Below are 16,606 nucleotides of genomic sequence, written 5' to 3' on the forward strand. Positions count from 1 at the left end.
AGTAGTGACTTATGAACTGTATTGTTTTGCTTGCTATGAAATTATACAGAAGGACATTGGTTATTTGCATGTCGCCAGTTCCTTGGGAAACACTCTTCTGAACACGCAAAGTTAAGTATTGTCAATTTCACTTACTATAATAAACTCCCCTCCCCCACCCATCCCCCCCCCCCACCACCCCATGAACCATGGACCTTGCCGTTGGTGGGGAGGCTTGCATGCCTCAACGATACAGATAGCCGTACCGTAGGTGCAACCACAACGGAGGGGAGTCTGTTGAGAGGCCAGACAAACGTGTGGTTCCTGAAGAGGGACAGCAGCCTTTTCAGTAGTTGCAGGAGCAACAGTCTGGATGACTGACTGATCTTGCCTTGTAACACTAACCAAAACGGCCTTGCTGTTGTGGTACTGCGAACGGCTGAAAGCAAGGGGAAACTACAGCCCTACTTTTTCCCAAGGGCATGCAGCTTTACTGTATGGTTAAATGATGATGGGGTCCTCTTGGGTAAAATATTCCGGAGGTAAAATAGTCCCCCATTCGGATCTCCGGACGGGGACTACTCAAGAGGACGTCATTATCAGGAGAATGAAAACTGGCATTCTACGGATCGGAGCGTGGAATGTCAGATCCCTTAATCGGGCAGGTAGGTTAGAAAATTTAAAAAGGGAAATGGATGGGTTAAAATTAGATATAGTGGGAATTAGTGAAGTTAGGCAGGAGGAACAAGTCTTCTGGTTAGGTGAATACAGGGTTATAAATACAAAATCAAATAGGGGTAATGCAGGAGTAGGTTTAATAATGAATACAAATTAGGAGTGCGGGTAAGCTACTACAAACAGCATAGTGAACGTATTATAGTGGCCAAAATAGACACAAAGCCCATGCCTACTGCAGTAGTACAAGTTTATATGCCAACTAGCTCTGCAGATGACGAAGAAATTGAAGAAATGTATGATGAGATAAAAGAACTTATTCAGGTAGTGAAGGGAGACGAAAATTTAATAGTCATGGGTGACTGAAATTCGACCGTAGGAAAAGGGAGAGAAGGAAACATAGTAGGTGAATATGGATTGGGACTAAGAAATGAAAGAGGAAGCCGTCTGGTAGAATTTTGCACAGAGCATAACTTAATCATAGCTAACACTCGGTTCAAGAAACATAAAAGAAGGTCGTATACATGGAAGAACCCTGGAGATACTAAAAGGTATCATATAGATTATATAATGGTAAGACAGAGATTTAGGAACCAGGTTTTAAATTGTAAGACTTTTCCAGGGGCAGATGTGGACTCTGACCACAATCTATTGGTCATGAACTGTAGATTACAACTGAAGAAACTGCAAAAAGGTGGGAAAATAAGGAGATGGGACCTGGATAAACTGAAAGAACCAGAGGTTGTACAGAGTTTCAAGGAGAGCGTAAGGGAACAATTGACAGGAATGGGGGAAAGAAATACAGTAGAAGAAGAATGGGTAGCTCTGAGGAATGAAGTAGTGAAGGCGGCAGAGGATCAAGTAGGTAAAAAGACGAGGGCTAGTAGAAATCCGTCGTTAATAGAAAAAATATTGAATTTAATTGATGAAAGGAGAAAATATAAAAATGCAGTAAACGAAGCAGGCAAAAAGGAATACAAACGTCTCAAAAATAAGATCGACAGGAAATGCAAAATGGCTAAGCAGGCATGACTAGAGGACAAATGTAAGGATGTAGAGGCTTATCTCACTAGGGGTAAGATAGATACAGCCTACAGGAAAATTAAAGAGACCTTTGGAGAAAAGAGAGCCACTTGTATGAATATCAAGAGCTCAGATGGAAATCCAGTTCTAAACAAAGAGGGGAAAGCAGAAAGGTGGAAGGAGTATATAGAGGGTCTATACAAGGGCGATGTATTTGAGGACAATATTATGGAAATGGAAGAGGATGTAGATGAAGATGAAATGGGAGATACAATACTGCGTGAAGAGTTTGACAGAGCTCTGAAAGACCTGAGTCGAAACGAGGCCCCGGGAGTAGACAACATTCCATTAGAACTACTGACGGCCTTGGGAGAGCCAGTCCTGACAAAACTCTACCATCTGGTGAGCAAGATGTACGAGACAGGCGAAATACCCTCAGACTTCAAGAAGAATATAATAATTCCAATCCCAAAGAAAGCAGGTGTTGACAGATGTGAAAATTACCGAACTATCAGTTTAATAACTCACAGCTGCAAAATACTAACACGAATTATTTACAGGCGAATGGAAAAACTGGTAGAAGCCGACCTCGGGGAAGATGAGTTTGCATTCCGTAGAAATGTTGGAACACGTGAGGCAATACTGACCTTACGACTTATCTTAGAAGGAAGATAAAGGAAATGCAAACCTACGTTTCTAGCATTTGTAGACTTAGAGAAAGCTTTTGACAATGTTGACTGGAGTACTCTCTTTCAAATTCTAAAGGTGGCAGGGGTAAAATACAGGGAGCGAAAGGCTATTTACAATTTGTACAGAAACCACATGGCAGTTATAAGAATCGAGGGGCATGAAAGGGAAGCAGTGGTTGGGAAGGGAGTAAGACAGGGTTGTAGCCTCTCCCCGATGTTATTCAATCTGTATATTGAGCAAGCAGTAAAGGAAACAAAAGAACAAAAGAAAAACTTTGAGGTTCGCCGATGACATTGTAATTCTGTCAGAGACAGCAAAGGACTTGGAAGAGCAGTTGAACGGAATGGATAGTGTCTTGAAAGGAGGATATAAGATGAACATCAACAAAAGCAAAAAGAGGATAATGGAATGTAGTCGAATTAAGTCGGGTGATGCTGAGAGAATTAGATTAGGAAATGAGACACTTAAAGTAGCAAAGGAGTTTTGCTATTTGGGGAGCAAAATAACTGATGATGGTCGAAGTAGAGAGGATATAAAATGTAGACTGGCAATGGCAAGGAAAGCGTTTCTGAAGAAGAGAAATTTGTTAACATCAAGTATAGATTTAAGTGTCAGGAAGTCGTTTCTGAAAGTATTTGTATGGAATGTAGCCATGTATGGAAGTGAAACATGGACAATAAATAGTTTGGACAAGAAGCGAATAGAAGCTTTTGAAATGTGGTGCTACAGAAGAATGTTGAAGATTAGGTGGGTAGATCACGTAACTAATGAGGAGGTATTGAATAGGATTGGGGAGAAGAGAAGTTTGTGGCACAACTTGACTAGAAGAAGGGATTGGTTGGTAGGACATGTCCTGAGGCATCAAGCGATCACAAATTTAGCATTGGAGGGCAGTTTGGAGGGTAAAAATCGTAGAGGGAGACCAAGAGATGAATACACTAAGCAGATTTAGAAGGATGTAGGTTGTAGTGGGTACTGGGAGATGAAAGAGCTTGCACAGGATAGATTAGCGTGGAGAGCTGCATCAAACCGGTCTCAGGACTGAAGACCACAACAACAACAACAACATAATAAACTCAAAAATATGGCACTGAGCACTATGGGACTTAACTGCTGTGGTCATCAGTCCCCTAGAACTTAGAACTACTTAAAACTAACTAACCTAAGGACAACACACACATCCATGCCTGAGGCAGGATTCGAACCTGCGACCGTAGCGGCCGCGCGGCTGCAGAATATACTCCATTAATACGATCTGTTTGAATTGTTGTCTAGCTATCGGAGAAAACAGTTTCCTAGGCACCCTGTACTACGCGAGTGGGCAGGATATAAAAGGAACAGCGTTTACAGACACGAAAAATACTTTATTCATATGTTAGCCACAGAGGCAAATACATTTCAACGCTCCAAGATGTCTGATGTTGCGAGTACATGTACTGATGTGCCTGGTACTTCGACATCAAGAGAACGTGAAGCTGCTTGTCAGGCCGAATCGCTTTTCACCGAAGTTCCAAAAGTGTGATTAAAAACGGCACTTGGGCGACCGGCAGCGGTGGCCGAGCGGTTCTAGGCACTTCAGTCAGGAACCGCGCGACTGCTACGGTCGCAGGTTCGAATCCTGCCTCGGCATGGTTGTGTGTGATGTGTTTAGGTTAGTTAGGTTTAAGTAGTTCTAAGTTCTAGGGGACTGACGGCCTCAGATGTTAAGTCCCATAGTGCTCAGAGCCATTTTTTTGGCACTTGGGCACAGTGAGGCGCTAGATCGCCAAACAATCTCATCGCTTCGAAACATTCTGCAGTAATAACCCAAGAAAACATGGAAATTGGAGAAGAAATAAGCGAAACGTAAGCGGAGAAACAAGTCGTAGAACAAAACGAACAAGTCACCCACCAAGATATCGATGAAAAGGGTGTGTTTGAAGAAACTGAAGAAGTTACTTCACCTCCATCAAACGATTACGAAGCCGAAGAGAAGCACGAAAGGATGCGTGTGATCCGCAGCTGAAATGATGTCTTCGATTACTATCACAAGTACTATGCAAACGCAGGGGAATGTTTTGCGTAGCATAATACTGCTCCTACCAGCATGCGCCCGTGGAGCGGTGCATCTTTGCAGCCACCGATGATGGTGTTGTGGAAACGACCACTGACTGGCGTAGCAAGAAACATGATCCATCCGATGAGGAGACACGTTTCCAACAATCCACGGTCGCATCCCGATGGTCCCGTGCCCACTGCAGTCGTAATTGTCGATATAACATGGGAACACGTAGTGGTCGACTGCTGCGGGGTTCCGCGTCCAACAGTGTACCATGAACAGTGTGCTCCGGAACACTTATGGGTGCTCCAGTACTGTTCCCTTTCGGCAGAGATGCCACACATCCACACATCACCATCTATCCTATTTTACAGAGCAGACAAGCCTCCGAAGCCCACGTCCTGTGAAAAGTCCTGGACGTCTCACCATTTACCATCTAGGGGTAGTTTCGCTGTTGTTCTACCACTTTCCGTAGATTCTCACGGCAGTATCACGTGAAGATTCGACCCGCTTCGCCGTTTTTGCGATACTCGTAACACGGGCTCTTCATAATACACTACTGGCCATTGAAATTGCTACACCAAGAAGAAATGCAGATGATAATCGGGTATTCATTGGACAAATATATTATACTAGAACTGACATGCGATTACATTTTCACGCAGTTTGGGTGCACAGATCCTGAAAAATCAGTGCCCAGAACAACCACCTCTGGCCGTAATAACGGCCTTCATACGCCAGGGCATTGAGTCAAACAGAGCTTGGATGGCTTGTACAGGTACAGCTGCCCATGCAGCTTCAACACGATACCACAGTTCATCAAGAGTAGTGACTGGCGTACAGTGACGAGCCAGTTGCTCGGCCACCATTGACCAGGCGTTTTCAATTGGTGAGAGATCTGGAGAATGTGTTGGCCACGGCAGCAGTCGAACATTTTCTGTATCCAGAAAGGCCCGTACAGGACCTGAAACATGCGGTCGTGCATTATCCTGCAGAAATGTAGGGTTTCGCAGGGATCGAATCAAGAGTAGAGCCACGGGTCGTAACACATCTTAAATGTAATGTCCACTGTTCAAAGTGCCGTCAATGCGAACAAGAGGTGACCGAGATGTGTAACCAATGGCACCCCATACCATCACGCCGGGTGATATGCCAGTATGGCGATGACGAATACATGCTTCCAATGTGCGTTCACCCCGATGTCGCCAAACACGGATGCTGTAAACAGAACCTGGATTCATCAGAAAAAATGACGTTTTGCCATTCGTGCAGCCAGGTTAGTCGTTGAGTACACCATCGCAGGCGCTCCTGTCTGTGATGCAGCGTCAAGGGTAAACGCAGCCACGGTCTCCGAGCTGATAGTCCATGCTGCTGCAAACCTCGTCGAACAGTTCGTGTAGATGGTTGGTGTCTTGCAATCGTCCCCATCTGTTGACTCAGGGATTTAGACGTGGCTGCACGATCCGTACAGCCATGCGGATAAGATGCCTGTCGTCTCGACTGCTAGTGATACGAGGCCGTTGGGATCCAGCACGGCGTTCTGCATTACCCTCTTGAACCCACCGAGTCCATATTTTTAACAGTCACTGGATCTCGACCAACGCGAGTAGCAATGTCGCGATACGATAAACCGTAATCACGATAGGCTACAATCCGACCTTTATCAAAGTCGGAAACGTGATGGTATGCATTTCTCCTCCTTACACGAGGTATCTCAACAACGTTTCACCAGGCAATGACGGTCAACTGCTGTTTGTGTATGAGAAATCGGTTGGAAACTTTCCTCATGTCAGCATGTTGTAGGTGTCGCCACCGGCGCCAACCTTATGTGAATGCTCTGAAAAGCTAATCATTTGCATATCACAGCATCTTCTTCTTGTCCGTTAAATTTCGCGTCTGTAGCACGTCATCTTCGTGGTGTAGCAATTTCAATGTCCAGTAGTGTAATAATGTCCCCTGTGTCAGAGTCGCTTATCTGAACGGATTTCCCCATCTGCAGCTTACGTCTTCGCTAGTGTGATTCCCTGGCCGTATCAGCTCCGCTTACACACTTTTGCTACCGCGTCACGTGCCAACGACGCCACCAGGTGGCATCCAACGTTGGGTGAGCAGTGGTCATAAGGCTGGGTTGTCAGTGCAGTGGGACGCTGCTGCTGCTGCTGCTGGTGGCTTGCGGGGCGCTCAACGTGGTGTTTATCAGCAGCTGCACAAATTCCCAATCTCTCCATTTCCAGTCACGCCCTTCCCGAATGATGATGAGATGATGGGGACAACACAAACATCCGGTACCCGGGTGGAGAAAATCGTCGACCCGTCCGGGAATTGAACACGGGACCCCGTGATTCTGGGGCAGCAACGTTAACCAACATACCGCGATCTGCAGACTGTGTATTGGAAGCGCGGGCTGGTGGGGCAGGCGATGTTTCATGCCAGTTTTGTACATGTGCAGGAGAGGAAGGGGGGGGGGGGTGAAGGGATTTGGGAGGCCCTCTCCTGCCCTCCCTTCCTTGACCTCGGTATGTGGCAGGATGTCATGTTTCTTGGAATGACGTTGCAGGTAAGGAAGTACTAACCCTACAGATGACGAAATGAAGGCGCGGTTTTCTCAGCTGTCATATGACAGCAAAAAGTGCTGACAGTAACGAGTCAGAAATTTTGGCCAGAACCGCCCTAACCTACTATTCGTTCCAAGTTACAAAAGTTGTTTAATGTGACTGTGAGGACCATCTACATCCACGACAAACTTAAACCGCACCAGGGTTACCTTTCCACGATTGTTCGCACTACTTTTAAAACGGTCGGCCATGGGATGTTCAACTGTCGTGATACAGCTCGTGCGATGCTTGGAGGTCGTATTTGCGTCCAGTATTCTCAGCCCTGGCAACAGTAACTTCCTCAGCAGTTTTTCGCGCAATTTGCCGTCGACCTCCCCACGAGCAGTTGCCAGATTGCTAGTTAATTAGGCGTATCACGTTCTTCAACGTAATGAGTCGACACTCGTGAAGAGCAACTGCACTTTTGCTGTTGTTTTGACAAAATGGCTTTACAAGTAAATCCGTGCTGACTTTGTCCTGACACATGTTGACTGTCTGTAACTGAAACGCACACTGATCCTTGTATTTCAGCCCTTCGTCGCCGTACCAGTATCAGTGCTTGTATGACACTAGCACGACTAACAACCTAAATCCTCCAGCGCTCAGCCTAAACATCATTCCTAGGTACCGTTATGATAAATAGTTTTGCTTCTACACTGGCACAGTTAGCGAAAGTTTAATTATAACCGCGTAGGGTTATGAAGTTACAGTGAGATCCGACAATACGTTCTGGATGCTTCACATTTTTGGCAGGAAATGTAGCTCAAGAAAATTTAGGAGACGGGCACTGTGTTCGCCTAAGACGTAGCTCGTGGAATTACATCACTTAGTTTATATCGTATGAGCTTTCTTTTTTCCCACAAAAAACTAACAACTATGCCGGCAATACACTGCTAGGTGATAAACTAAATCACATTTACCCCAAAAGAAAGTCAATAGAATGCTTGAAAGTGGAGTTGTTGTTCTGAAACACTCTGGACTAAAACGGATAAATAAATTATTGTCTCTGAAGAAGTTGTGTTGGTAATACTCCAAACCTATGATCAAAGTCACGGACAATCATTGACGAATTGTCTGTTAAATGGCGGAATTACAAAAATCAAGTGATTGTTCATAGGTATTTTTATGTTCACCTTCCTAGCACCAACAGTTAAGCCTACGTTGCAAATGGCTCTGAGCACTATGGGACTTGACATCGGAGGTCATCAGTCCCTAGAACTTATAAGTACTTAAAACTCACTAACCTAAAGACATCACACACATTCATGCCCGAGGCAGGATTCGAACCTGCGACTGTAGAGGTTGCGCGGCTCCAGACTGAAGCGCCTAGAACCGTTCGGCCACACTGGCTGCCTAAGCCTAAGTTGCGACTACAATCAAAACGTCTGATAACGTTATTATATTAAGAGTGAATTTCCACTTCGCAACGGAGAATACACTGATATGAAAGTTCCTGACAGACTGAAACTTCGTGCCGTGTCGGGAGTTGAACCTGAGACCTTTGCCTCTCGCGAGCAATTGCTCTACCCACTGAGCTACTCATTCACGACTGATCAGCCATCACACTTTCAGTTCTCCCAACAGAAATTCTGATACCTTGAACCGAGCACTTTCCCGTGAAAATCAAACGTTCAAGATTCAGGTCCAGGTATGGCCACAGTTTCAAGCTGCCCCGAAGTTTCAAGTGATCTTTGTCTACGTTTCGCAATACGAATGACGGTTTCCTTATCGCAGAGTCCCGGATAGCAGGGTGTTTACTAGTGTATTTGACAGATTGCGTGAGTGTGAGACGCTTCCCGGCGTACACGTTGCATCTGAACGTTCCGTCCATCAAGATCGGGAGAACGCAGCCCAACTACCAGCACTAGATGAATTGTTCACAGCATGGTATTCACCAACGCGAGAGATGCTTGCAATACTTGAGCAGGGTCTGCATTCTTATTATTGGCAGAGTTGCAACGCCTGCATGTAGGAGATGACACCAGACAAAAAGAATTTCGTAATTGCATCGTTGTCAGTAAACGCTGTATTCCACAAATTCTGTTCACTGATGAGTCAACAGTTACCCACAACGACATCAATAAAAAACCTAACTAACCTAAGGACATCACACACATCCATGCCCGAGGCAGGATTCGAACCTGCGATCGTAGCGGTCACGCGGTTCCAGACTGAAGCGCCTTTAACCGCACGGCCACACCGGCCGGCTTGGCTAATTGGCCAATAGAATTATTATCTTTCGCGACCATGTAAGTCTGACGCAGTTATATGTGACTTTTAACATAACGGTGAATTTGAGAACTAACAGCGCCTACAAAAGCATGTAGACATTTTCGGGATACTTTTACTGGCACACGTAGTAAGACGAAATTAAGCAAGGTGCAATCCGCTGCAGAGTGAAAATTAATTCCGATGACAATTCCCTAGGCTGTAGCAAAGCCTCCACTGCGCAGTATCGTTTGTTACAAGAGTTATGAGACACCGGAATGCTTCTGGGAAGTTGGGAAACGGGAGAAGATGTGGAAGAGAAGCTCTTAGAGTTACTCGCCAGTCGTGCATGGATAGCTCGGTCGCTAGAGCAAAAGGCAAATGTCCCAGTTTCGAATCCCGCCCCAGCACACAGTTCTAATATGCAGGGAGGTTCGTCATACGCGAAAAGTGAATAGAAACCAAACGAGAAATATTTCAGGCTCGGAACAGTAACTTGGCGAATTGACAGTGACGCTGGAGTTAGAGGGTCAGCGTCCAGAAGCGCAAGACACTTGACGCGTTCAGGAAAAGGAGTGTGGTTCGTGGCACTATCTGACGAAACAGGCTGATTGCGCACCCTGAAAAATGTGGGCCGAGTTCGTCGGCCACCTTCGGCCACGCGCCAGCCACCAGTTGCCACCCGCTACACGCAGACTCGGGCAGACCTCTCCAGCGATGCTCTTACGCAACGCACACGAATGGCACTTGCGAAATGCCTACCGTCGTCCGGCCTAGGTATAGGCGAAACGTCCACTGCAATTACCATCACTTCTAAAAGGTTGATCAATGAATACTAAACACGTGCAGTTTCTTCTTTTTCTTTTCGTGAAACTCGATTAAAATTGTGCGAGAATTGACGTAAATCATTATTCTCGTTTTGCATGCCACTCTGCAACTTCTAGTTTCTTTTCTCTCGCTGAACCGCTGTTTTTCACTAGCTCTGCCGTAAACATCATAGCCTAAGGAAAAAATCTGCAGGCTCACCACAAGGAATAAATTATAGACTTACGCCGCATTTACTTCAGTTATTTATGAACGATAAAACATATGTTCCTGTCAAGCTGACCACAAACGATCCGCGACATCGTTACTAGCCACGTATTTCTTGCTCACCTCCCAGATTGCCCCCTGTGTTCACTAGCAGGCCACGCCCACACTTCTGCCACCTCGCACAATCGCTAGCAACAGGGCAGGTCGCTGCAGCAGGGTTGTTGCAACTCTGGTGCAGTTCTGGCGGTCATCTGGGTGCCGTGATTCTAGGCTCTGTACGACACAAGCTATCTTATTGCATTAGTTCCGTTCATCTCCCACTTTCGGTCTTCTGACAAGTCGTTCTCAATCACCTAACGTTCTCGTCTGTCAACGGGACGTGCTGTCTGTCATTGGCCGCCGTAGCAGTGGTACCCAGCGCCCTCTCAGGCATATGTGCACCGAGAAAAACTGGAAACATCATTTTCCTCCCTCGATGTTACTAACATCCTATCCATGAAGTTGTTTGTACATCCGCTCTCCATCATCCCTAACACAGTCAAGGATTTCCCTCATCAGACTTCTTTCGAAAGTACGTCTTTACTGCAACAGCTCTTAGCATTTCGCAACAAAAAATTATAACTGCACAGTTGATGACGTTGCTCATTTTAACATTGCTGAATAACAGGGCAATCATCCCAGTCATATGTTACAGACAGAGAAAAGATATGTCTCACACTCGCACCTGTATTTAAACTTAATTTCTAATTAACGGCATGCAGTGAAGCACACACATCAAAAAAAGTTTTGCATCACCTCGGTTCCGAGAGTTCCGGAACCTGCACAGAAAACTGGAACAGGGATCAACATAAACATCATTTCCGCCCTTTCTATTTCTCATGAAAACCACACATTGCATGTTGTACCACCATACAGCGAGACCTTCAGAGCAGGTGGTCGAGATTGCTGTACACACCGGTACCTCTAATACCCAGTTGCACGTCCACTTGAACTGATGCATGGCGCGTCATACAACCCACAAGTTCATCAAGGCACTGTTGGTTCAGATAGTCCCACTCCTCAACGGAGACTCGGTGTATACCCGTCATAGTGGTTGGTGGGTTACATCATCCATAAACAGCACTTTCCAATCTATCCCAGGCATGTTCGATAGGTTTCAAGTCTGGAGAACATGCTGGCCACTCTAGTCGAGCGATGTCGTTATCCTGACGGAAGTCGTTCACAAGATGTGCACGATGGTGGCGGGAATTTTCGTCCATGAAGACGAATGCCTTTCCAATATGCTGCCGATATGGTTGCACTATCGGTCAGACGAAGGCATTCGAGTATCTCACAGACGCTACGACGCCTTCCATGACCACCAGTGGTGTACATCGGCCCCACATAACGCCACTTCAAAACGTAAGGGAACCTCCACCCTGCTGCACTCGCTGGACAGCGTGTCTAAGGCGTTCATCCTGACCGGGTTCCCTCCAAACACGTCTCCTAAGATTGTCTGGTTGAAGGCATGTGCGACACTTATCGGCGATGAGAACGTGATGCCAATCCTGATCGGTCCATTCGGCGTGTTGCTGGGCCCATCGGTACCGCACTGCCTGGTGTCGTGGTTGCAAAGGTGAACCTCGACGTCGCGAGTGAAGTTGCACATCATTCAGCCTACTGCGCACAGTTTGATTCGTAACACGACGTCCTGTGGCTGCAAGAAAAGGATTACTCAACGTGGTGGCGTTGCTGTCATGGTTCGTCCGAGCCATAATCCGTAGGTAGCGGTCATCCATTGCAGTAGAAGCCCTAGGCCGGCCTGAGAGAGGCATGTCATCGATCGTTCCTGTCTCTCTGTATCTCCTCCATATGCGAACAACATCGCTTTGCTTCACTCCGAGACGCCTGTACACTTCCCTTACTGAGAGCCCTTCCTGACACAAAGTAACAACGCGGACGCGATCGAATCGCGGTGTTCATCGTCTACTCATGGTTGAACTACACACATCACAAGCCGTGTACCTCCTTCCTGGTGAAATGCCTGAAACTGATCGACTGTCGGACCGTCTAATAGGCATTGCTCATGCATGGTTGTTCATATACACTCCTGGATATTGAAATAAGAACATCGTGAATTCATTGTCCCAGGAAGGGGAAACTTTATTGACACATTCCTGGGGTCAGATACATCACATGATCACACTGACAGAACCACAGGCACATAGACACAGGCAACAGAGCATGCACAATGTTGGCACTAGTACGGTGTATATCCACCTTTCGCAGCAATGCAGGCTGCTATTCTCCCATGGAGACGATCGTAGAGATGCTGGATGTAGTCCTGTGGAACGCCTTGCCATGCCATTTCCACCTGGCGCCTCAGTTGGACCAGCGTTCGTGCTGGACGTGCAGACCGCGTGAGACGACGCTTCATCCAGTCCCAAACATGCTCAATGGGGGATAGATCCGGAGATCTTGCTGGCCAGGGTAGTTGACTTACACCTTCTAGAGCACGTTGGGTGGCACGGGATACATGCGGACGTGCATTGTCCTGTTGGAACAGCAAGTTCCCTTGCCGGTCTAGGAATGGTAGAACGATGGGTTCGATGACGGTTTGGATGTACCGTGCACTATTCAGTGTCCCCTCGACGATCACCAGTGGTGTACGGCCAGTGTAGGAGATCGCTCCCCACACCATGATGCCGGGTGTTGGCCCTGTGTGCCTCGGTCGTATGCAGTCCTGATTGTGGCGCTCACCTGCACGGCGCCAAACACGCATACGACCATCATTGGCACCAAGGCAGAAGCGACTCTCATCGCTGAAGACGACACGTCTCCATTCGTCCCTCCATTCACGCCTGTCGCGACACCACTGGAGGCGGGCTGCACGATGTTGGGGCGTGAGCGGAAGACGGCCTAACGGTGTGCGGGACCGTAGCCCAGCTTCATGGAGGCGGTTGCGAATGGTCCTCGCCGATACCCCAGGAGCAACTGTGTCCCTAATTTGCTGGGAAGTGGCGGTGCGGTCCCCTAAGGCACTGCGTAGGATCCTACGGTCTTGACGTGCATCCGTGCGTCGCTGCGGTACGGTCCCAGGTCGACGGGCACGTGCACCTTCCGCCGACCACTGGCGACAACATCGATGTACTGTGGAGACCTCACGCCCCACGTGTTGAGCAATTCGGCGGTACGTCCACCCGGCCTCCCGCATGCCCACTATACGCCCTCGCTCAAAGTCCGTCAACTGCACATACGGTTCACGTCCACGCTGTCGCGGCATGCTACCAGCGTTAAAGACTGCGATGGAGCCCCGTATGCCACGGCAAACTGGCTGACACTGACGGCGGCGGTGCACAAATGCTGCGCAGCTAGCGCCATTCGACGGCCAACACCGCGGTTCCTGGTGTGTCCGCTGTGCCGTGCGTGTGATCATTGCTTGTACAGCCCTCTCGCAGTGTCCGGAGCAAGTATGGTGGGTCTGACACACCAGTGTCAATGTGTTCTTTTTTCCATTTCCAGGAGTTTATTTGGGTGTCTTTAGTGACATATCTGACCAGTCTGTGTCTGTGATACAATATCCACAGTCAACGTCTATCTTGAGGAGTTCTGGGAACTGGGGTGATGCAAGACTTTTTCTGGTGTGTGTAGTTTGTTTAAGATAATTCTCATTTATTGTTCCGCCTCAATTGTACATTTTTAATCAGCCAGCTCAAATGTTCCGGTCACTTAGGACCATCTTTAGATGCAAATAGTCGAGTCAGCAACCCGTCTTGTATACCCAGAATCAGATACCAGAGTACTCTGTTGTGTGGTTCAGTGTAGACAAGACGGGTTGCTGAAGAAACTACTTAGATCTGAAGATGATCCTGAGTGATTGAAACATGTAACATAAATAAAAATTTGCAACTGAGGTGGAACAATAAATGAAAATCATCTTAAATATCAATGCTGTTGCTGAATCTTACAAGACGAAAATGGACTATAGTGAGGTAGTTTGTATCGTACTCGAATTTTCCCACTGGCTTACAGCTGCCTTGCTCTAATTTTTAACTTCAGCTTGTATTTCACCTTACCACAAATAATACACAGTCCCACTTACGCAGAATGTTCTTTGACAGTTCGTATGATGCCTTACAGCTATTCTCAGACAGCTCATCAATATTATGTCTTTTGAATATACGAAATTGCGACTCAGACAGTAAAAGTGGTTTATAATTTGTGGAAATTGTTACACCCGGAAGGCTAAATTTATGTACTAGATAGCTGAGCTATGGACGGCACTATTATTACGTGCAGAGTACGCTCATTTCTACAAAAAAAATTCATGAAATTCGAAAATCATGAGGTAATATTGCTTAAAGAAGCTCAGATTTCTTGCTGTCACTGACAAATCACATTTTATTTCTCAATTCTAACAGATTTGTACTTACCAGATAGTCCCTTTGATGTTATTATATTTACTTAATATTTATAGCTAGTGTTTCACTTAATATACCTAATCAGTGTAAGTCCCCGTATCTCGAGAAGTTGATGAAATATGTAGAATCGACATTCCAGATACAGCAATCTATTTAACTCAAATCAGTTAGCATCCAATATCCTGTCTCCTGCAAATCATGAAGATGGGGTTCTCTAACGTTTTTATGAGTTTCTCTATCTTGTCCTCTTAGTTCGCTAATGATTCAGTCCTCTGTGTCCAAGTCCCTTTAGCAGAAAAAAACATTTTGTATGTTTAAATGCTTGCATCACACGTTGATGACAAGGAAGTGGAGAGAATATATAGGAAAATGGGGGAGTGACTGATCTGAAGTATTCTGAAAATTTTGTTGGAGAAAATGGAGCTGACACCCTAGCAGACCGAAGACTGTGGGAGCAGCAGGCACGCAGAATCATTATAGCATGGTGAAGAAATAATAGATAAGTAGATTTCTGGTGTTTTGTTGTAGATTTGTGTAGATTCTCTTATTTACTAACCTCAATACTTGAGTTTGCAGACAATTGTCCCAACCTCCATGTCGCGAGTGTCACTCCTTATAAAATTTCTGTTCTGTAATTCTGTCTCTGCTGAGCTGTACATAAAAATGCTATAACGTAAGAACTACAGCAACGAATCTGGTAATAAAGTCTTACTGGAGCCATGAATTTGCATCTGACTGCGTACTGTGACGTACTTCCGACGGTAACAAAGCTTCCGCCGCCTCAGACATACAATAATTCCAAGTCGTAAAAATCTCACCCTACTACACATACCAGTTTTTAATGAAAAATTGCATTGTCTTGTAATAAATGGAAAAATAAATCAGCACACTCTCACTCAAATCTTCTCATCTCTTAAAGGAAAAACAGTGAGTTGCTGAACAAACAAATCTGGCCTGTATTCCGAAACGGCATTTACCACTGCGCCTCGCAATATTTGGATACCCCTCCTTCAGCGAGATTCGATGTAGATTACATTCCGTCAACTATTCTGGTTGCTACAACTGAAAGTATTGTGTCAGTCAGGGGTGAACACAAGACAAGGACTGATCCTCTATAAACTAAATTACGTCTTCTTTATGCTCGGCCACAGTTTCTGTACACCTCGTATTGTACCAATTGGAGTTAAGCCGCCGTCACCACTCACACATCCTCCCTCGTGGTCTGAAATAGTTCCTGACGGCACGTTGCTCACGTGAAATCGACTGCCGAAACAATTAATAAAATGATTATCTCCCAAGGGCCGTTTAATTCCATCCCTCAGCAAACATGTTTATTCCGCCAACCCAGAGATACTGCTTTAATGGGGGGAAAAGCAAAGCACATGTAACGTGGATATACGATGATGTGCACAACTCAAGGACGAAAGTAATTTTCACTGCCAAATAATATAGCTCGATGAAAGTTGGTCCAGTACAGAGGACGAGTTGCTAGTCCGGAACGTAGAAACAACTGGTACCGCACAGTACAGAAGGTAGCTGAAAAAAATACGCAATGAGACGAACAGAAATCGCACTTTTGTTCAAAGACAATAACTACACCGAAGTCACCGCGATTCGTGATGGTCCCCTGAACGTTACAAAAGGTGGCACATGGGTTTTAAGGGGCTCCTGAACGCCCTATACTTGCAATGTTAAAATAACGCTTATAAATTACATCTTTCCTCACAAAGTATTTGAGGTAGGAAGTTGAACTTTTTACAGATTATTTATTGGAATATGGGCTACAACTTAACACAGGAATTTTACAAAATTTTAGTTCAGTTATTAAAGATGATTTTTTTTCAATTGCAATGAAAATTCACAACATTTTTTTGCAATTTTTTATTTATATAATCAAAAATATACAGTTTTTTGGAAAAAGGCTGTGTTATATTATGCAGAAGGTACTGTGTAACATTTACTGAAAG

The sequence above is a fragment of the Schistocerca cancellata genome, chromosome 8 (assembly GCF_023864275.1).
Source record: "Schistocerca cancellata isolate TAMUIC-IGC-003103 chromosome 8, iqSchCanc2.1, whole genome shotgun sequence".
Lineage (NCBI taxonomy): Eukaryota > Metazoa > Arthropoda > Insecta > Orthoptera > Acrididae > Schistocerca > Schistocerca cancellata.